Here is a 21,248-nt window from a genome sequence, read left to right as displayed (position 1 = left end):
GGCTGCCCCTCTCTCCTGGGCATTTTCCATTTCCTGTTGGGAGGAGGATGCAGCACCCTGCTGTCAGTGTTAAGCAGCCAACAGAACAGTGTCCTGTGAGTGAAGTCCGCGTGGGCTTATTCGAGACCTGTGTATGTTTCCAAAATTGATCCCAACAGGGGCTGCACTCGGTGCCATGCTGTGCTGTCACCGGTACGAGAACCTTCTCCGGAACCAGTCCCGACGATGAGCAGACTGATATTAACAGCCTGTGTGGCCCAAGCTTCCGGCCCAGCACGCTTGGTACTTAGCTGGTTATTCTGAGAACATTCTTTTCAAAACACTCAACAGGACAAACAGACCAGAGGTTCCTTTGTCCACAGCCAGCCTCTAAGACCGAGCCGACTCTCAGAGGGTTGAGAACACTCCAAGGAAGAAATCAGCAGAAACGTTTGAAAATGGGGGTGGGGAGGATGGTCAATGACAGCTCATTCCGTGAGGAACATGTATCATTTGTGTTTTTACCAAAGGAGAGATTTTAATTCCTAAAATATAACAGCCTTGTGCAGGAGCTGGAAGAAAAGGTAGCGTTTCGTGCAGAACTTTGCTGCAAAGTGCCCGGCTGCGGAATGAAAGCTTTGGTTCAGGGTAGGCCTGGCTACTTCTGACTTCTGAATGCACCTGCCTTTTCATCTCCTGCCTCCCGCGGCTCTCAGCCGCCCGCCGGGGGATGGAGGCTGCTCCTACTCTCAGCCCCCTTGGAGCTGTGCTCGCTGCTGGGGGGGAGGGCTTGCTTTATCCTGCAGATGTCTTTCTGAATCATGGATATTAATTGAATATTGGCGTCTGCCTCCTCTGTTCGCTGGTTCCGCTCTCTGTTATTGAAGAGCTGCTGGGCCTTTGCTGCTTTTCTCGCCAAGCCTTTTTCTTATGAACAGGAAAGAGATGGTCGTTGGATTCAGGTTGACCCAGGTTTCTAATCATCAGTGGCTGTGTGGCCTTGGACTAGCGCTGCACCTCTCTGGGCCCTGGCAAAATGGGAACCAAGCACCTGCCTCATGGGGCTGTTGTGTAGATTAAAGAAGGCCTAGGCAAGGAGGGGACATGTAGCCAGTGTGTACTCAGCACTTCGTAAGCACCAGGCTTTTGAACCTCAGCAGTCAGGCTCCAGAACCCACGCTTATAATTTTGATTGAAATATATACTAAATAAGTGGTAACGTCTATTATCTTGCTCATTAATACTCCCTAACAATTAACTTTCAGTGTCCTCATCCACCGACAATCGCTGGCTTCACCAGATGCAAGCTTCCTTTGTAATCACCCATTAACTTATCCGAACCAGAAATACTGGATTTTGCTCCGTGAGACCGGACCCTTTTCTGTTAGTTCATTTTGTCCCCTGGGAACTTAGGAATGTGAATCCTCTGGGTGACAAAGTCTTCATTAAAATCGTTGCTGTCCGTTGCCAAAACTCTCTGAAATCTCGTGGCCACAGAGCTGGGCTTGTGGCAACCGGTGGTATAGGAGACAGAGCCCAGGCAGGTGACTCAACTCTCCTCAGCTGTCCCATGGCACTGCAAAGCCCACCCCCGTGGAGGTGTTGTAAAATTTGAAGATGATGTGTGAGGTGCGTGGCCTCAGCTGACCCAGGCAAGGTGGTTTGACATCAGCAGATGTCACTGCTAGAGGCACGTGATATGAACTAGGAAATAATATTAATCGTATGGATGAGCAATGTGCCCAGAACTGCAGAGTCCTCTTCAAGTGGTCTGCAAAATCACTGGGGTCTTCTCAGACATGTCTGCCCGGAAGTACCTGCTCCCCGGTGTGGCCACTGTGCACCTCAGGACCTTCTCCATCCCTCCCACCGCCCCCACTGCTCCTACCGCCCCCACCACCCCAGCCCAAGGCAGTGCCAGGCAGAGCGAATTCTCAGACACAGACATCTGGCTCTGCTCACTGCTGGATCTGATAAGAGACCATTTCCAGTCCAGATAAACGGGATAGAAAATGAATTGACTTCCTAGAGGAGATATTTTAAATGCTTTAGATCTTTTAAAATTCAAGGGAAAATATACTTTGACTGATGTATCTGTAAGAGTGTTGTCACCTGGGGAACGGTGCCTGCTGGGTGACTGAATGGCCCACTCTCGCAGTCCATACCCAGAGAGGAGGCTCTGAGGCAGCTCTGCTGGGCGCAGTTCTGTGCATCTGGGCCCCGGGTGCTGCTGTCTCCAGCTCCCGGCCTCGCTGCCTCTCGGGCTCCCGCGTGTGCTGAGCTTCAACAAGCTCTTGTCCCAGAAGAAAGGTTCATGGTGGAACAGAACGAACAGCAGCTCTAATTTACGGAACGGTTCCATGCGCCCAGCACTTTACGGCAGGAAAGATGTTATTCCCATTTTATAGATGATGAAACTGAAGCCTTGAGAGAGCGAGTGACTCTCAGGGTCACGGCGTGTGAACAGAGGGGCTGGGACTCCAGCACAGGGCTGTCCCCAGAGACCGCCTTCTTCCTGCAGCTCAACAGTTTTCAGCCCCGGATACCCTTGACGATGGCCTAGGGGGATTTAGGAAGTATATGCCCACCTCTCAGAGATTCTGACCACTCTGGAGTCGGGCCTAGGCAGTGATATTTTTCAAAGCTTCCAAATGATTTCTAATTTATAGTCCGGGATAGAACCGGGACACAAGGCCATGATGATGCCTTTGGAACCAAGTTCTCCTAGAAAGTGATTTTTGATTGAATTCATCAACATACGGCCTAGCTCAGTCTCTGTGTAACTAACAGGGCAGGTTGGCTGGGGGCTCCTGGCATCAGCCGGGCTGGCTCGTGCCCCTGGTTGAGCATGGAAGGCAGCTGCTAATCTGGTATGACCTCGGAGATTCTACGAGGCTCTCGTTGCCACCTGTAGCTGCTGTGACCCAGCCGACTCCCTCTGCCCCCAGCATGGGTCATGTTGTCCGGCCATTTGTCTACCTTCCCACCTAGCAAGCGGGAGAGTCCAGTCAAGGAGAAGAGGGCTCTGGCTCTGGAATGGAGGAGCTTGGGGACACAGGGACCAAGACAGCACCTCTCCTCCAGCACCCAGCCCCACTGGTAATTGGAGCTGTCACCACCCAGGTGGTTCACCTGGTAGAGTCAGGGGGCTTTGGCATCAGACCAGAGGGCCTGAAGGACGAGAGGCAGGTGGGGGACCCTCATGTGGTCCTGTGCCTGGGCTCACACAGGGGATAGGGCCTGTGGGATGTCAAGTGGTAGATGCACCCTACTCTCTTAGAATGCCCCGGCCACACCCACTGGGGCATCCCGGAGCCGAGCGCCCGGGCTGGGGGCCGTGTGGCTGCCCGCCCATGGCTCCTCTGTCTGCCTCGGCCAGCTCCCAGCAAGCGTCCCGCAGCACTTGCCAACGGAGCCAGATGCTGCTTTGGGGAAAATACCTTCTGGAGTTTGTTGTCTAAGCCCTCCCAGCTGACACCCACAGTGGAGAAGATGTGTCAGGATAAATGGAAAATCTCTTCATAAATATTTGAAAAAAGGCAAAAGAGAGAAGGAAAAAAAAAAAAGTAGCCCCAAACTCCCAGCGTTTGGGAGCATCTTAGTGATTGCTGCTGACAGATGGGATTTGCAGTGTGGTCCCAGCAGAGCAGCTCGGGGCCGGAGCTTGCTTCAGGGCTGCCAGCACCGAGGGGCCCCTTGGCTTGCCCTGTGGCTCGGGGGAGGGGACAGACCTGCCTGGGTCACTGACAGAAGCCAGGGCATACGCGCAGGCGCCAGGCTGCCCTTTATCCATAATGCATAATTGTGCCTTTAAACTCAACTGCCTTGGGACTTTATTACAACCGGAGCACAGGCTAAAGTGGCTTTCAGGGGAGCCCCTGGGAGAAGAGTAAAGAGGCTCCGGGGGCTAAGGAGCTAACAGGGAGATGCAGGGCGAAGAGGGCGGCGTACCCAGACCGCCCGGGGGGCACGGTGCCTGCCTCCCAGAGGGGCTCAGCCGTGGGCCGACAGGGCAGGCTCAGCCTGGGCTAGAGAGTCAGCAGTTCTGCGCCTCCCCCTGGCAGCGGCCCTCCTCGGGTCTGATGGTCAAGCTCGCCATCCAGGGACAGCGCCTGGCCTCCCAGTGACAGTCCCAGTCCCGACCATACGTCCCTGTGCGCCGCTGGAAACAGAAGCTGCTGCTCCTGCCCCATGGGTGCCCGGCCTTTGGGCTCCGCACACACCCTCTTGCCTGACCTGTGCTAGGTCACTTGCCTGACTCAGGGGCCTGGTTCCTGCCTGTCTTGGATCACAGCAGATGGACGCTTCAACCGGTGGCGAGAATGGTCAGCGAGGGCAGGAACCGGGCGGGGGCGGCGTCTCTAGAAGACCGAACCTTGGGGAGGACTTTCTAGGGTAGGGGAAAGCTGGGTTATTTAAAATCTCAGTGCCGGTGCCTGTGGTCGACTTGGAAAGGCAGACGTGTTCTCAGAGCTTTGAAGGCCCCATGCGCCCTGCAGAAGGTGCCATCTGCTCTGGGGCTTCTCGGCTGGGAGAGGGGGCCCCAGACAACCCTTTAGCAGCTGACACCCTTGTCTTCCATACTTGGTGCCATCACAACAGAAAGGGGCCTTCAGCGCGGGTCGGAGTGTGGAGAGGAGGCCGCGTGTGAACTCCGGTGTGTGTGATGAGATGTCTGTCCCCGAGCATGAGATGGGAGGTCACAGGGACCCTGACCGAGACATTTGGAGCCGCTTTTCTCGTTGGCCTGTGTATTAGTCAGCGTGCTCCAGAGAAACAGAACCAACGGATATACATGGATATATAAGAAGAGATTCATTATGGGAATGGGCTGCTGAGAAGTCCCACGGCATGCCGCCTGCAAGCTGGAGAACCAGGAAAGCCAATGGTATAGTTCAGCCTGAGCGCGAAGGCACGAGAATCAGGAGCCACGACGTCCAAGAGCAGGAGAAAAATAGACATCTCAGCTCGAGAGAGAGAGAAAGAATTCGCCCTCCCCCTTTTTGTTCTAGTTCAGCCTCAACGGATGGCGGGATGCCCACCCACCTTGCTGGGGACCATCTTCATAACTCCGTCTTCCGACTCAAATGCCGATGGATCTCCTCCAGAAACACCCTCACGGCCACACCCAGAAATAATCTTTTACCGGCATCTGAGCATCTCTGACACGTAGCATTAACAACCTGCCTCCTGCTCAGAGGCTGGGAATGTTAACAGCGTCCGGAAGGAGGTAGGGACCGAGAGGGCCCGGAGCTGGGCTGCACCCTTCTCTGTCTCCATCTTGGCAGGAAGAGACACGAGAGAAGCTTTAACCACAAGGCTGGATCGACGTTCACTTCTGGAATGAGAGTCCACCTGTAATTATAACTCGGCTTCTTTCAATATATTGACTGTGACTCTAGTTCTATCTAAAATGCTATGTTCTGGATACATTTCTTAAGAACCAACTTAGAGAAACTGATGGCGAGCACAAATCTCCTGAAAGAGGGCTGGATGAAAAGCGGACTTTGCCCCCCGACAGTGTTTCAGTTACACTTGGTTCTGCGGTCAGCCAGTAACAGGATTCATGAGACTCTTGCTTGTGTCTGGTCCTGGGCTCGTCACACTCTCTTTGATTATGAAGAGTAAGCATGTTCCACTCGCTCGTTTACTCAGTTGGCATCCGTGGTGGGCTGAACAGGTGGCTCTCAAAAGGTTATGTCGGTGTCCTAACTTTTGAAACATGTGAATGAATGCGACCTTATTTGGGAAAAGGGTCTTTGCAGATGCAGTCAAGATAAGGATTTTGAGGTGACATCACTCAGAATTAGGGTCCAATGACAAATGTCCTTACGAGAGAAAGCGGGGAGACACACAGAAGTGGAGGCCACGTGAAGACAGGCAGAGGATGGAATGATGCAGCTGGGGGAGAGGTATGGAAAACCCTGCTGGCACCTCGAGTTCAAACTTCTAGCCTCCACGATGTGAACAATAAACGTGTCGTATTAAGCCACCTGGTTTGTGGGCATTGGTAGCGCTGGCCCTAGGAAACGAATACAAGGGACATTTGAGGGTGCAAGGCACTGGGTTTACCACTCAGGACACAGCAGTGACCAGAGTAGGGGTGACCAGCCATCATGGAGCTTCCTCTCCAGGGAAGGAGATGGACCGGCCCAGGTGACTAGGGTTCCGAGGAGAATGCAGGGGCCATGGAATCTCCCAGACCTGCTCCTCCCAGACCTGCTCCGTCATCTCCACGTGGCGTCACCGCTGGCCCACTCGTTGCTTAGGCCACAAGCCCCCCAGTCACCTTTCCCCTGCCTTGCCCCTCAGCCAACCCACCTCTGAATTCTGCCTGTCTCACCTCCATGACACATTTGGACCTGGGCGCTCCCCCGGCGTCCGGCTGCTTCCTCCTGGCCGGGTCACCATCCTCTCTGCTCTGGATGACTGGAGATCCCTCTTCTAACTAATTCATCCCCGCTTCTGGCCCTTGTCACCTACACCTGCTGCAGTGAATTCTAGCCTCGGCAGCTGAGAGATCTGTACAAATGTCAACACCTCGCTCCCCTGGAAACCACATCTTAGCTTTCTGAGCACTGAAGATTGAACAGCACCCCCCGATCATGGCCCGCCTGTGGGCTCTGGCTGCTGCCTACCTCTCTGTACCTGCTCAGGTGCCCTCTTCCCGGAGAAGCTGACCACCTTTCCCTCCTCAGACTCGCCGAGCTCAGGGACGTCACATGCATGGTTTGTTCTCTATCTAGAAAATTCTTCCTTCCACTCATGCATCTCAACTCTTGGTCTCCATCTCAGTCCCTTGGTCTCAACTTAAACGTCACCTTGTCAGAGAAGCCCTTTCCAGACTCCCATTCTGGATTGAGTGCCTCTTTCTTCTTTCTCATGTACCTTTTCTCTCAGCTCTGATCGCCACAGCTACATGGTGATTTGAGAGTTGATAAGTTTAACGTCTGTCTATTTTCCACACACGGCAAACCTCAGCAGGGCAGCAGCCATCTGTTTTATTCAAATCTAACTCTCCGCCACGTAAGGTAGGGCCTGGAAGACAGAAATGCTCAATATTTGCTGAATGAAAAGATCATGAATAGCTTCCCTGAGCCATATGGGGGAGGGGAGGAATCCAAGAAGACCTGGCACCCGGTAGCGAACCTCTCCAGAGATCCTACAAGTTTATTATCTCAGGACGGCAGCCTCGGAATTGTAATCACTTTGTTTTTTAATCTCTCTCCTCCCAAAGCCTTGTTTTTAAAGTTTACTTTGTCCCCGGTGGAATAAATATGTTCATTAACCCATAGGCAGCAGAAGGGGAGAGGTGGGCTTAGTTAAAGAGCATGCTTGCAAAGGTCAGACCCCCCCACCAGAAGGGAAAACTTCCTGTTAAAACGGAACATCTGATGAAAGCTAAAATGCACTTGCAGAAATAAATTGGTTGCTGTAGCAACCGGTCCCGATTCTCCCCCAGAAGAAAAACATAGAAAGAAGAGAAAGAGAAAAAACAAAAAAGTCAGCTAACTCTGGTTAGAAGGAGATGTCCAAAAGAGTTATGGGACAATATTGTAAAATGTCTCACGTTCCCAGTGTAGAAATGACGTTCTGCAGGCTCGCCTCGGTTTGGGCAATTAGCTTCTTTCTCCTGACTGACTGACTGACTGATTCCACATTTCCATTGCCCTCCCGGCTGACTCCTGTGGGCGGCAGAATGTTCCACACCTGCCAGACAAGGCCTCCTGTCCCCCTCAAAGTTGTCCACCAGCTCCTGTATTTAAATGCTCCCAGAAACTTGCTCTTTAAAGAGACCCTGTGCTGGGTCCTTCGGTAATGAGCAATCATCTTCTAAAGCTCTCTCATTGTAAATTCAGATTTTTATCTATGTATGATTTTTGGAGAGTGGGATCCACCCACTTGTGCTAAGAGAGTTCACCAAAGGTATCGGAGTGGGGAGTGAACTCTCCGAGGTGATTCTTGATGGTGCGTTCGGGGTGCACGGGGACATGGGAAGCCTCTTATCGGGGAGAAGGGCAGCAGTGGGGTGCCCACTGCAGGGCCGTAGGGGGGTGGGTGCAGGCACCACCGCCTAGTCATTTTTTGATGAAATGTGGTGGTCCTAGTGAGTTTTCTCTGAGCAGATTATCTCTTCGGCATGTGATTCTAAAGATTCACTTTCAAGGGGTTCAATCGTGGCAAAAAAGCACAAGAAATGTTTGTGGTCGAGGCTCTTGGTGGGTGTAGCTCATGAAGTCTGTAAGTCCACCTCACGCATCGTCTTTGTTCCACGTGCCTTTATCGAATCCCCTCTGCCCACGTCCCAATCCCTGTGGGGATGTTATCCTAACCGATGAAAGAGAATGAAGGTCATGGGCGGAATTAAGGTCCCTGATCTGCTGACCTTAAGACAGGGAGATTCTCCCGGTTTACCTGCGGCCCAACAGAATCACGAGGGGCCTTAAATTGGAAAAGGAGGGCTCAAGAGGAGATCGGAGGGACACAGCGGGGAAGAACTTGACCTACCCTTTGCTGGCTTTGAACATGGGGAAGAGGCTCCAGCCACGGACACAGGCAGCCTCCAGAGCGAGGACGGCTCTGCCTGCCCCTCGGTTTTACTCCAGGGAGACCCATTTCAGTCTTTTGAATGATGCAACTGTAAGATAAAACATTTGTGTTGTTTTAAGCCACTAAGTTTGTGGTCACTTGTTACAGCAGCCTTAGGACACTGATGTGCCTTCTAAGTGTTGGGCCCTACACAGGGCGTGGTTCCTACCTTCACGGGGTAAACAGGCCAGAGGCGGGGCAGCCAGGAAAATCAGCAGTTGAGGCCTGGCGAGGTAGGTGGTGGGGTGCTCTGGGTGCTGTGGGGGTGCTGGAAGGCTATGCTCAGGGAAGGCTTCCCAAGGCCAACTTTTGAGGAATGGACGTGAGGGAGAAGCTAGTGCGAGAGGGTCTGGGGAACGGCTTCCAGGACGGAGGAGATGAACCGACTGGGGCGGGGGCGGGGGCGGGGGCCGGGAACACACCTCCAGAGCAGCAGCTCCGGCTGGCTGTAGATGCTACAGGCGCGGCCTGGAGAGCCGCAGGGGAGCCTCGGAAGGGCTGCGGGCAGCGGGGGACTGACATGTTTTGATCAACCTGACCAGAGAAATCAGCCGGAAGCAGAGCATGTCAAAAACAGAGCCAAGTGGATCGAAATGAAAACATCAGGACACTGAGCTGAAAAGGGTCACCCTCTCAGAAAGAGAGGGAGCCCTCTCTCTTGGGGACTCTATCTTCTCCTTCATCCCCCACCCCCACCCCCCGCTTTAATTCCCATCCCAGCCGAGTCAGGATCCCTTGGTATTATTGCTTGATCCCCTTCAAAGAATCGGGCAGAAGGCCACAGACCAGCCTGGCTCTCCCTCCTCCAAGCGCCTTCCTCGTCTTGGCTGGCAAGGGCAGCCAGGAAAAAAGGCAAATGGAAACGGGGCCACGGTCACAGGCGGAGGGCTGGGCCCGCCAGCCCTTCAAAAATTAAATGTAAACTGTAAAAATCAATTATTTAAGGCATAATTGCCATTATTTTCTAATAAAAAAAAAAAGAGATGAATGCTGTGATGGATTATGAGCCAGAAGAGAGGCATTTAATTAATTTCTCGAGCCTGCTTGAAAAAAGCAATCCCCGTGGAGTTGAGGGCTGCCACGGGCCAGGCCGGGCTGCAGCTGGCTCTGCCAGGCTGATGCCCCGAGCTCACGGTCTAGTCTGGGGCCCTTCCATGGCGGGCTGAGGCCTGGGTGGCCCAAGACAGAGCAGGAACAGCCCTGGTGCTGATGGGGGCATGGGCTGGGCGCTCAGGACGACGCTGGCTTCGTGTCTGGACTTGTATGGCAGTCAGAAACGCTGACTGGGCACGCGGGAGGTCAGTGGAGGGCCAGAATCTGGATCCTGGAAGTTTGAGGTCAAGTCCAGACACTGAACTCAGCCCCTGCCCTCTGTCCAGACTACGGGACCTGCAGTGGGCTTTGAGGAGGAGCCGAGTTCTGCTCTAGCCCTTATGACACTGCCCCGTCCAGTTCACCGGCTGGACTCTGTCTTGTCACTCCTTTTCCAGTTCGTCTGGGTTCCTGGGCCCTCATGATGACAATACCATGTGGTTTAAAACCCACCACGTCCCTAGGTACGTGCTCTATAAGTATATCTCATTTCATGCCCTCCGTAACCCCACAAAGTGGGGGTTGTTTCCGGAAACGAGAAGCCGGGGGGTTCGGCAGTCTTCCACTAACATGCAGTTAGTGGCAGAGTCAGAGTCACACCTAGGTTTCTGGTCTGCCCAGCCAATCTTTCCCTCTGTGTCACTGGCCACTGTCCCAACCGCTACCCCACGGTCCCTAAGGGTCCTCACCGGACCAGTCCTGAGTTGGGGTCGCTCTAACGAGAGGGGAGATTCCTGGCGTTGGGTATGGCCACTTCCAGAAGCGATGTTCTCTGGCCGCCTTCAGAGCTGGGTCGTCTCCCAACCACATCCGCTTCCCACATATCCGTGTGGGTGCCAAACCCAACGGCACCACGCAGGCGGAACGCCGGCCCGGCTCCTGGTTCTGGAGCCTGCGCTCTCGCCCAGGCCTTTCTCTCCCGTCTCCATCTGGCCCACGGACCTGTCACCTGCACCCCCTAGCACCAGGCCCAGAAGACACAACTTCTCACTCGCCAGAAGCCCCACTTCTCCATTTGTCCTCGTCACAAACAGTGGTTAAGCTGTTTGGACGCCGAAGGAAAGAGTCCAAAGGTCTGAGTCTTCCTTTCTGGCCTGGGAGGGAAGATGGACCAACGAACAGATGACGACGACCTCTATGTACAGTGCTGAGCATGTCAGAGAAGAGAGATTTCCTGAGTCCAGGTGGAAGCGTGGGGAGGCAGGGGACACTTCCCGGAGGAGGGGACGTCGACACAAACTCTCAAAATAATGAGAAGAGCAGAGAAGAGCCGCCTGGGCCAGGTGCCCAGCATGTCTGCTGAGGGAAGGGAGGGAGGGAGACGTGTTCGGGGACCTGAGAGGAGGGGAGACGGCTGAGGCCGGGACAAAGGTAGGAGTTGGGTTGTGAAGGGGTTTTACACCTTCTTGAAAGACATGGGGTGTCATTGAGGGAATTTGGAAGCAAAAGACTGACGGACATGGCAAACCTCCTCTCAAAGAGACGAAGCCAGCACCAGCGTGCAGCGAAGAGTTCTGGGAGGGACGGGAGGTCCCGAGTGAGGAGGCTCCGGCCTCTGGGCAAGAGAAGGTGCTGGTGTAGGCTCTGCAGGGGCGCTGGGGATGGAGGGATGGAGAAAGATTTGGGCTTAGACAGAGGCGGCCTTGGGAGTCCTGTTCAGACACAGATTTCCATAAAACCAAACTCAGGAGGAGACAGAAGAAGCCAAGCAGCGGTTTAAGTGCCAGATTCCTTCCCGGTCACTTCTGGCCCCCAGGACACACTGCGGTGTCTATTTTCATGCCCCGCTTTGAGCTTTCAGGACACGTCCCTGGGAATTGAGTGAGCAATGCCATTCTGACACTTGTGTGATTCATGGTCCCTGGGACCGGAGCTCGGGAATCTGGCTCGGCTTCTGCGGCCGCTGGCATCTAATTGATTTAATACATCAGCTAAGGAACTGCTGTTTCTTGAGTGAAATCTAAAATCGCATTGCCTCGACAGCGCAGCTGAGAAGGACTTCAACCATCCAAACGCATAAACGGAGGTGGCGCCAGGACAGTCGCCGGAGTTAATGACTGCGCCTTAGATCTGTTGTCTCTCGTGTCTCCCCAAGGGGAGGCACACACGCAGGAGAAAGGAAGGAACCAGCCACGTGGGGGGGGGGCTCTTTAGAGGGTGGCAATGGCCACTTGGTGAGAGAACAGGTTCCCCTGGACCCACACCCGCCTCCCAGTGGGGCTGAGATAATGAATGTTCTATGAGCGGCTCTCATCTGAAGGGAACTAATTGATTCCAATTTTCATTTTACTGGATCCTGTAATTTTTTATGATGTCTTCCTTTATGACTTGGGAGGATTTGGCGCTGAGTTGCTGTGTAACAAGAAGGCTGTGTAATCCACATGATGATCATTTATTTACCAGCAGGACAAATGGCACTTTGTGTCGTTAAGAGGGTGCCAGGCTCTCACCCTGTCGCCCTCCTTTTCCCATCTGAGACAGGTGTGTCAGTCTCAGAGCTACACAAGCCATCTTCTCCTCGGAGGAGAAAAGAGGGAACAGGAAGCCTCAAAGGAATTTCGGAGACGGATCTGAAGTCGCAGCCACCTTTCCCCCTGGCATTCTAAGAACAAATGGTAACGTTTTGGGGAAAGTCATGCTTCAAGATGATTCCCCGGCGGCAGGTGGCTTGAGACAGAATTTATTTAAGGAGAAGGGACTCGGCTCTGTCTACACATGGCCAGGGTGTTCTCTTCCCACAGCTGGCTGGGCACAGCTCCAGGAAGCCAGGTTCTGAGGCAGGGTTTCAAAGACTTAGGTCATTGCTGTTTTCTCCTCCTGCAAAAAAATATAGAAAGTCAGCTCCTCCCCGCAGCTGACTTCACAGGTTCCCGAATGTACGGCCTCCTTCATTCACTCGCTCATTCACTCTCTCACTCCACACGCGTTTGTCAAGTCCCTGCGGTGTGTCAGGCACTGGGGATATAGAGATGAATAACACACGTGGCCCTGTTGTCAAGGAACTGACTTTCTGGCAAGGGAGGAAGAAACGAGCAAGCCAATAAAAGAATATTCGAGCGCGGGGCAAGCCAGGGAAGAAGCAGGTACAGAGGAGGGCGCGATGAACCTGGGACGGCCTCTGACCCGGGGCGGGGGAACAGAGTTTGCAAACGCTTGTGGTAGGAAACCGGATGGCGACTTTAGGGGCCTATTAGCAGAAGTTCAAGGCGAGGAATGGCTGAGGTTTGGTGAGCCAAATCACGAGGGCTGTGTCTTGCCTTGCTAAGCAGTTTAGGTTTTATTCTGAAGGCAATGGGGAGCCAGGACAAGTTTTTAAGCCAAAAAGAGATACTACCTAATGTGCAATGTATGCATTTTAGAAAGATCTCACCAGCTGCAGTGGAGAGAGGCTTTGGAGAAGGAGATAGCGGGGCATGAAAACCTGACCTAAGATGTCGGCAGTGAGCACGGTGAGGGGAGGGGGAGGAGGTAAGACACCAAGGAGAGAAAATCTCCAGGGTTTGGCGACTTGTGAGACATGGAAGGTGGGGGGAGAAGGAGGGAGTGAATTTTACTGCTGGGATCCTGACTTGGGGAGCTGGGTAGGAATGCTTTCAACAGCAAGGGATACAAACTTAACAGGGACTTAAGCAATAAAGGCATTTAATTATCTCACAGCAGTGAGAAGTCTGAGGTGAGCCAACTAGGTCTGGTTTAACATCTCAATAAATAGTGCCATTAAAGACCTAGGGTTTTTCTTTCTTTCTGCTCCCCCTCCTCAATATACTGGCTTTTTAACCTCATGGATGCAAGATGGCTGCTGCAGCTCCAGACATTTTCATGGCATTCAAGGTAAGGAGAAGGGGAAAGTGGTGGCCACAACCACGTCTGTACCCTTTAATCAAAGAAAAAAAGCCTTTCCTAGAAGCTTCTGCCTATAAGTCAGTGGCCATCCCTAGCTACAAGGAGGCGAGGAAAATGAGTTTTTACCTTTTCTGACACTGACAATGGAGGCAAGTAAGGAGGAGAGGAATCGGGTGTGGGTATCGAGTCAGCGGTGTCACCCACCAAGATGGGAAAGGTAAGGGAAAAAGACAGCATAGTCCCATGCCCTGGGGTAAGGGGGCCGTGGGAGAAAAAGCAGCCTCTACCCAGGAGCATTATGGGGAAGCGGGTGCTGGATGGGGGAAGCCTGGGGCACCGGTCCTGGGTCCATTTGCCTCACATCCACCCCTCGCCCGGCCCCTGCTCTGTGTGGCCGTATTTCCCTGGCTCCCAGCTCATTCCGCCAATGGGAGGCACTGAGGGAGACTGGAGGGTGGGTGGAAGGAGAAGTCAGGGTGCTCCTCCGCTCCCCGCCGCCACCTTTGTCTCCGGGGCTGCATCACCTCATAGGCTCGGCTCCGGCTCCAGGTCTCCCTGGCCCCGGGCCCCTCCCCTCTTGTCCTTCACCCCCCCCCCCCCCCCGTGAAGGTGGCTTCCTGCTGTAGCTAATCTCTGGGTCTCCTTACTGTCACAGTTTGGCTTCTCAGCTCCTCTACCTCCTGTGAAACCAGTTCCCTGGGGCGAATTCTCTCTATTTGAAGTATTCAGAATGGTTTATGTTTTCCTGGTTGGACCCTAACTGGGACGCCTGTCTTTGAAGAGGCTAAGGGGGTGTAGGAGAGTCTGTTTTCTGATGATGGTCACCGGAGGCTCCAGTAAACAGAGAGAGAAAGAGAGGACAGCAGATGGGTGTGGGTCAGAGGAAAGGGAAAGAGGGAAGGGGTCTTGGGGTGGACAGGGATGAGAGGCCGGGATGGAAGGGAGCCATGACCGGGAAGGCCAGGAGGCTGAGTGATACCGGATGCAGACTCAGCCGTTTCCAGCCTGTGCGGGGGCCTGCTGCCATTTGATATCCTGGAGCTGGTGGCTGTGGGGCTATAGCCACTGCTGACGCGCAGAAGGAACTGCAGATGTGGCACTTGTCCCATGGGCTCGGTCGATAGAGTGAGGGGAAAAGGCAGGGTTTCTCCTTTTGCATCCTCTGCTTGGGCACCCACGTTTTTGCTTCCTATGGATGTGCTAAGACATAGCTACCAAGATGAGACTGTGGAAGCTTCCGACAAAGCTCACATTGGGGCGGTCAGTTCTACCCACCAGGACCTGCTTGGTTATGCTGCTTTAACCACAGGCCCCCCCCAAATCTCAGTGGTTTAATGCCACGAAAGTCTATTTCTCACTCACACTACATGCCTATTTGAAATGCCCTCATGCAGGGCACTTGAAAAGTCTACCTGGGGGCTCTGCTCCTCTTAGTTACCCAGGGATCTATCTGGTCCATGTGTTCATGAGCACCATCGCTGTGGGAAGGAAATGTGGAAAGCTGTACACTAGCTCTTAAAGTTTCTACCCAGGACACCTCTGCTGATGTCACACTGGCCAAAGTCAGTCATATGTGACCAGAAAGAAGAGAAGTGCCATCTTTGCAAACAGACCTAATAAATGCATCTCGACAGAAATGGCCTGGAGCTTCCAGCCAACCATGCTGCTGCTGCTGCTTATAGAGGTGAGTGAGTCACTCACACTTTAGTAACAATTAGAGCACCTGCATTATGGTAGTAGGTCTACGTATGTAAGCTCTCTGAGGGCAGACATCTCTATTTTGATCACTGATGTATCTAAGCACCCAGAACAGTGACCAACACACATGGGGTGCTCAAGAAATATTTGTGGCATGAATTATTAACTCATCAAACCTCACAATAGCCCCGATGAAGCGGGTATTGTAATGATCTCCATTTTACAAGTGGAGAATCTCAGGGCCAGAAAAATTAATAGAGCACCAGAGCTGAACACCCTGAGTTAGACACCAGCATGGAAATCTGGGGAGCTCATCTCCTCTGTCTTGGGTGTGCTTCTCTCCTTCATGCAAGATGCTGCTGCCTCCCTTTATCTGTCTGCAGTTTTTGTCTGCAGGGGGATTACTGGGCCCTCTTCATGCAGTTGGCTTTTGTCAAGGACCTCCCGTGCTGGACACTGTGTCGGTGTTGGTCTCAGCCCTTGAGAAACTCCCAGGCGAAGGAGATCCTCCAAGACAGAGGTTTTTTTTTTGGAGATGAGGGGAAACCCGCCCCATGGGGAATGGCAACGGGAAAAGAGAGCACCCCAAGCTCTCGCTAGCACCAGGACTAGTTCTCTTCGGTTTGTTTGTCTCCAGTAGAATCAGGAGTCCGTGCTCCCGGGTCTCTGTCACATCACCCAGGGCGGCGGGGTCAGCTGGTTTTGCCCCTGTGACTTTCATTTCTTTTTGCAAGCGACAGCACTGCATCTCCCCTGAGGACCTGCTGGCGGGCCTGTCCATCCAGGAGCCCTGCCCTTTGCTGGGCAGGGAGTGGGGTTCTCCAGAGGCTGATGTGAAGACAGAGACCTCTCTCGGTGCTGGTTCCCTGGAGAAGGCAAGGCGTTCGGTGTGTGGACTGCCCTACTCTTGGTCCCCTCCCTGGCTCTTGTCTCCATCCTGGGTTCTCTGAGCACCCCGCCCCCTCCATCCTACAAATCCCTTACTGCATGGCTCAGCCAGAGATGCAAGTCTGCTGCTTACAACCCAAATCACCTAACCGATGCACGCGGGGTTACTAATTCCAGAGCCGGAGGGCAGCTCGGAGGCCATGCGATCCAGCCCTTTCATCCTGGAGCCGAACAAATTGAGGCCCAAGACTAAATTGAAGTCTGGGGAGTGGACGTAATGGTAGGCAGCGCTGAGTGCTGACTGTGAGCGAGTCAGCCGTTTTCCTAAGCATCCCGACAACCCAATGGCCCACCGTGAAGGTTAGCATTCCCGTTTAGGGATGGGACACCAAAGCACACAACAGCTGGGCAACGTTCCCCAAGTTGCACAGCTTCAAAGTGTCAGGGCCAGCGTCTGAAGCCAGGCCATTTGGTTCCAGAGCCCTGGCTGTGCCCCGATGCGCTCTTCTTCCTGTTGTGACACCCTCTGGGTCAAACAGCAGCGTGAAGGCTGCCAGGCTGATCTCAGACTCCTCTGTTCCCTCCTTCCCGCCCTCCTTTCCTTCCTTTTTTCTCTGAGTCTCGTGGGGTCTCCACTTTTCTGTTTTGAGGGTTGTTTCCTGAGAGCCTGTTGAGCAATCAGGGGATGCAGGTGTTCACTGTGTGCCACACGTGTCCCTGCTGCCACCATGGCTGGGAGATCTTGTCCCTCCCCCGAGTCCAGGCCTCGGAGCCCACAGGATGAGCAGGGAGCAGCCCTGACCTCCCGCAGTGGGTGCTCTGCATCGTGCCACACTCCGTCCGGTGTGCCACGGGGCAGGTCCCACAGAGCAGTTCCATGGCGGACGCACAGCTGCGAAGGGTGACTGACACTGGGTGCTAACCCCGTCTACACGCGTGCAGGGCCTCACCCCACCCCCGGAGGCCTTTGCGAGGCTCCCACTCGCACTTCCCCTCACTACCCGCTTCTTCCCAGGCAGCCCCCACTTCCAAGCCCTCAGCCTGGCTCCCACAGCCTCCAGACCCGGAGGAAAGAGCCCTCTGCCCCGCTCTCTCCCTTTCTGTTCCCCGCAGACCCCACCTGGGGGGCCCTCACCCAAATGCCGGGAGAAGTTCCGCTCTGATGGGCTTCGGCCCCGCGTGAGGCCCCCATCCAGCAATGAGAACTGAGCCTCTTCCCATCTTACCCAGGAAATGAACCCTCTCCCCAGTCAGCTGTGACCTTCCTGGGGACAGCTGGTGCCGGGGTCCCTCTGTTAGCAGGACGTCGATCTTGCCCCTCGTGAAGCATGAGCCCCAGGCCTCTGCATCAGGGGACACCGCATTGTTTCTAAGTGCCAGTGCATATCTGCACGTGGCTCGTTCAGTGCTTTCCAAGACAGGGGAGCAGAGTCGAGGGGGTTATATTCTATTCTCAGAAAGATGGGGGGCTTTCTGGTTATCCTCCCCCCCCCACACACACTATCACCACCCCACAGATATCTAGGGAGAAATGACAGGGTGCGTGATGCACAAGGCAGGTCTCACTTCTGTTAGCTCGGAGCGGAGCAGACAGGCATTACACACGCAATGACAGGCAGGGGCCGTGAGGGTGCACGGGACCTCTCTGTACTGTTTCTGCAACTTCTTGTGTGTCTATCATTATTTCAAAAAAAAATAAATAAATAACAAAAAAACTAAGAAAAAGGGGAAAGACAACTACAGAAAGGTGAAGGATGAAATCTCCCTCTGTCTCCCTGTCCTGCCGACTGGCCTGTTTCTGCCCCGCAGCCACCTTCAAAACCCCTCGGTTTCTTATTTATCCTTCCAGAATCTATTTTTGCATATACAAGCAAATACAAACAGAAATGATGGTTCTTCTTTAATTTTTATATAAAAGTAGTATATTAACACACTTTTCTACCCTGTGGGTTTTTTTCGCTTAATAAATCCTAGAAATTCTTCCATTTCAACACACAGAGGGCTTCCTGGCTATTTTTTTTTTTTTTTTTTTGGGGAGGGTGAGGCAACCCTTGGTTGACCTCACAGATTGCAAGGACCTTGTCAGCTTACCATTCCTTATTTTTTATTTTTTACACCTACAGCACCTGGTCTTCCTAGGTGGTCTCCCATCCAAGTCCTAACCAGGCCCGACCCTGCTTAGCTTCCGCGATCAGACGGGATCGGGCTTGTTCAGGGTGGCGTGGCTGGAGACCTTCCTGGCTGTTTTAAAACGTGCACGTGCTTCTCTGTGGTATGGGTGTACCATAACTGATTCGACCAGCCCCCTTTAAGTGGACATCTAGATCGGTTTGCTGTTCCAAATAACCTTGTGCAGATGCCTTTCTTACCTTCCCAGAAGTGCAATCAGTGGGTCTTTTGCTCGCTTACCTCACGATCGAGGGGTAATACTTGGGAAGGCTGCCTGCCACTGCAGAAGGAGTGTCAGCTGTGCAGTCAGACCGACCTGGGTTTGAATCCTGGCTCTGCAGCTCAGCAGCTGTGTGACTCTGGGTGAGGTTCTTCACCTCTCTGGGCCCAGGTTTCCACATCTTAATGTGGGAGTTGATGCAGGACTTGTCTCCTGGGGTCGGGTGCTCGGCGTGGTGCTGATACGTATTTATTGCTATCCGAGTAACGAAACAGGGTGTCAGACCTTTCCTGCCTCAGCTTCCATAGCAGCTACCGAGGTGACAAATGTGACATGCTGATTTTCAGAGGAACGCTCTGAGAACGTGTTCCACCACCTTCCTTTCCGGCCAGATAATAAAACACCAGTGGGGCAGAGAAGAGAGACGGCCCTCCGGCAGGCTGCTCGTCAGGTGCCAGCTGGCTCCACTCTCCCTGTTGAAGTCATCCTACACCAGAAGTTTCTCAGGAGCCTTCTGATTCCAAAGGTGGCTCCACTGTCAGGCCCCAGGCCCCAGAGTTGGTTGGGAAATGCGGTTACTGCTCTCTCAGGGTAGGCTGCCCGAGGCTGCTCTGGAGGGAGAGGGTGTCAGCTTTCCCTCTGTTGCCTCCCGTCACAGGACCTGAGAACCAGAGCTGTTTCAAAGGACATCCTGATGTCCGCCAGCAGGAGGATGGCACGGCGAGAGGTCATGAAGATTGGACCAGGCAGACCTGGAGACCGTGTGGCCTGGAGCAGGTCACTTCACCTCTGTGAGCTTTAAGATGGAGATCGCACTCCTTGGCCCCCAGGCAGCCTCTATGCATCACCTCATTGAATTCTCACAGCAGCCCTGAGAGACTGGCATATTCGGCAGCTCCATTCGGCAGATGAGAAAACTGAGCCTAAGGAAGTCCCATCACAGGTCTTTCCACCAACACAAGGATTCAAGGAATCTACTTGGTCAGCAGGTGGACAGTCTGCCAGAGAGGGGAGAGAAGTCCCCATTCCACTGGGCTTGGAGCTGCCTGCCACCTCTGAAGACGCTGGCTCCACATAGCCCAAGTCCCTCCCCAACACCAGTCCAGCTGGGAACAAACTGGGGAGAGATACAGTTGGCAGAGCACATTAGCATCTCCTTCTCTGCTAATTAGTTTTGTGAAAATTTATTTATTTACCTATTTATTTTCACCAGAGAGCAATTGGGACTGTGGAAATGTGGTGACATGTTTTACGTAAAAAGGAAAGGAAAGGAAAATGCCACTCACTGCGAGGCTTAAATCATCTCCCATGTGGACAATGAGCAAGAGTCTGGGAGGCTTATGAACAAAAGCGGGACTGGGGACAGCAGCGCTCGCTGGGCGCCAGCCAGGCAGTTCTCTCGCACTCCAGGGGCCTGGGAAAACACGCTCACAGCCCGGACAGTGTCCGCCTAAGGGTCATGTGACTGGGGTGGAACTCAAGGCCCTTCCCCACCTCCTGCTCTTGTTCATGCTGTTCCCACTGCCTGGAACGCCCTTCCTCACCTCGTCTACCTAGAAAACGCCCCTCTCTGGCTCAAGCGCCAGCTCAAGCAGCATCCCCTCTGGGGAAAGTTTTTGGACCCTCAGGCATGGAATGCAGCCCTCCCTCCAACGCCCTTTCTGGGCCACTATGGCACCTGTAGCTACGTTAAGGGATTCCAGGTTCATCTCTTGACTGAGCAGGTAGGCTGCTCTGCAAATTCTATTTAAAGAAAGGATAAGTCTCACAAGGTGACGACTGCTGGCCGAGCTGGGGAGGAAAGGCTCCCCAGACGGGGGGGGGGCTTTGAGCTGGTACATACAGTCAAGTAGCTGAGAGGGTGCTGCTTAGCACATGGCACTGGCTGGCTCACTTACCTGGGGGTCTTCCCTCCCACAATATATCTTCCTGAAGGCAGAAGGACACACTTGACACTATGTCCCATCTTAGCACTGGTGTTACATAGACGGCTATCTTTTGGAGAGAACTCGCTAGCATAGGTATTCACTACATACTTGCTGAAAGGATGAATGAAGACATGGTGATATAACCAGGAGACACTGGCCCAGAAGTCAGCCAAGGTGAAGATTCCAGCCATCATCTTTCACTCCCTGTGTGATCATAGACCAACCATACTCACCCATACTCATTGCTTTTGCTTCTTTGTACTCCCCTCTATCTGTTGGCTGAAAGTATCAGGCTAAGTGTAGTCTCTAGGATTCCTTCTGCTTGCCCTTCCTATCCTTAGAGAGCTTCCCAAGTTATGAGTCCCTTCCCCCAACTCCCAGATGGAAACCAGAACTCGCTTTCCTAGCCTCCCTTGCAGCTATGGTGCTGTCATGTGACCTGGCCTCCACCAATCAGACCCGCACAAGCTTTTCACTGGCAGAGATGTTTTAGGCTATGGAGAGGCACTGCTTGCAGCTTATCGTTCAGTGGAGAGAGGTGGAGCTTTTAGGGGCGGCCGTGGTGCAGGTCCTGGTGGTGATGGCCATGTGGGCCTCTTGTGGTATAAAACAAAGCACCTGTGTTGGTGGCAGGAGTGTCTCTAGCGGGCGCGGGGATGGAATGTACTGCCTCCTCAAAGCCTGGTGGTTCGTACTGCCTCTTCTCCCCAGAGGCCATGTGTAGTCTTCGGTTCTGTCCTCGTCCGCAGAGCAAAGCTTGCAATGTTCACATGCTTACCCACCTCTGTGAAGTCTATTTTCTTTTCTCAATCCACTTGGAGGTTGGCTGACTTTACAATGGA

At 53.5% G+C, this 21,248-nt stretch overlaps 1 pseudogene; it reads right to left on the bottom strand.

Moving 5' to 3' along the window:
* Nucleotides 1–18,203: 18,203 nt before the first annotated feature.
* LOC120600433 (uncharacterized) lies at nt 18,204–18,322 on the bottom strand (annotated as a pseudogene).
* Between the last annotated feature and the right edge of the window lie 2,926 nt (nt 18,323–21,248).

The sequence above is a fragment of the Pteropus medius genome, unplaced genomic scaffold (genome assembly GCF_902729225.1).
Source record: "Pteropus medius unplaced genomic scaffold, Ma_sr-lr_union100, whole genome shotgun sequence".
Lineage (NCBI taxonomy): Eukaryota > Metazoa > Chordata > Mammalia > Chiroptera > Pteropodidae > Pteropus > Pteropus medius.
The sequence above is the reverse complement of the archived record's forward strand: the minus strand, read 5'-3'. Positions and strand labels throughout refer to the sequence as shown.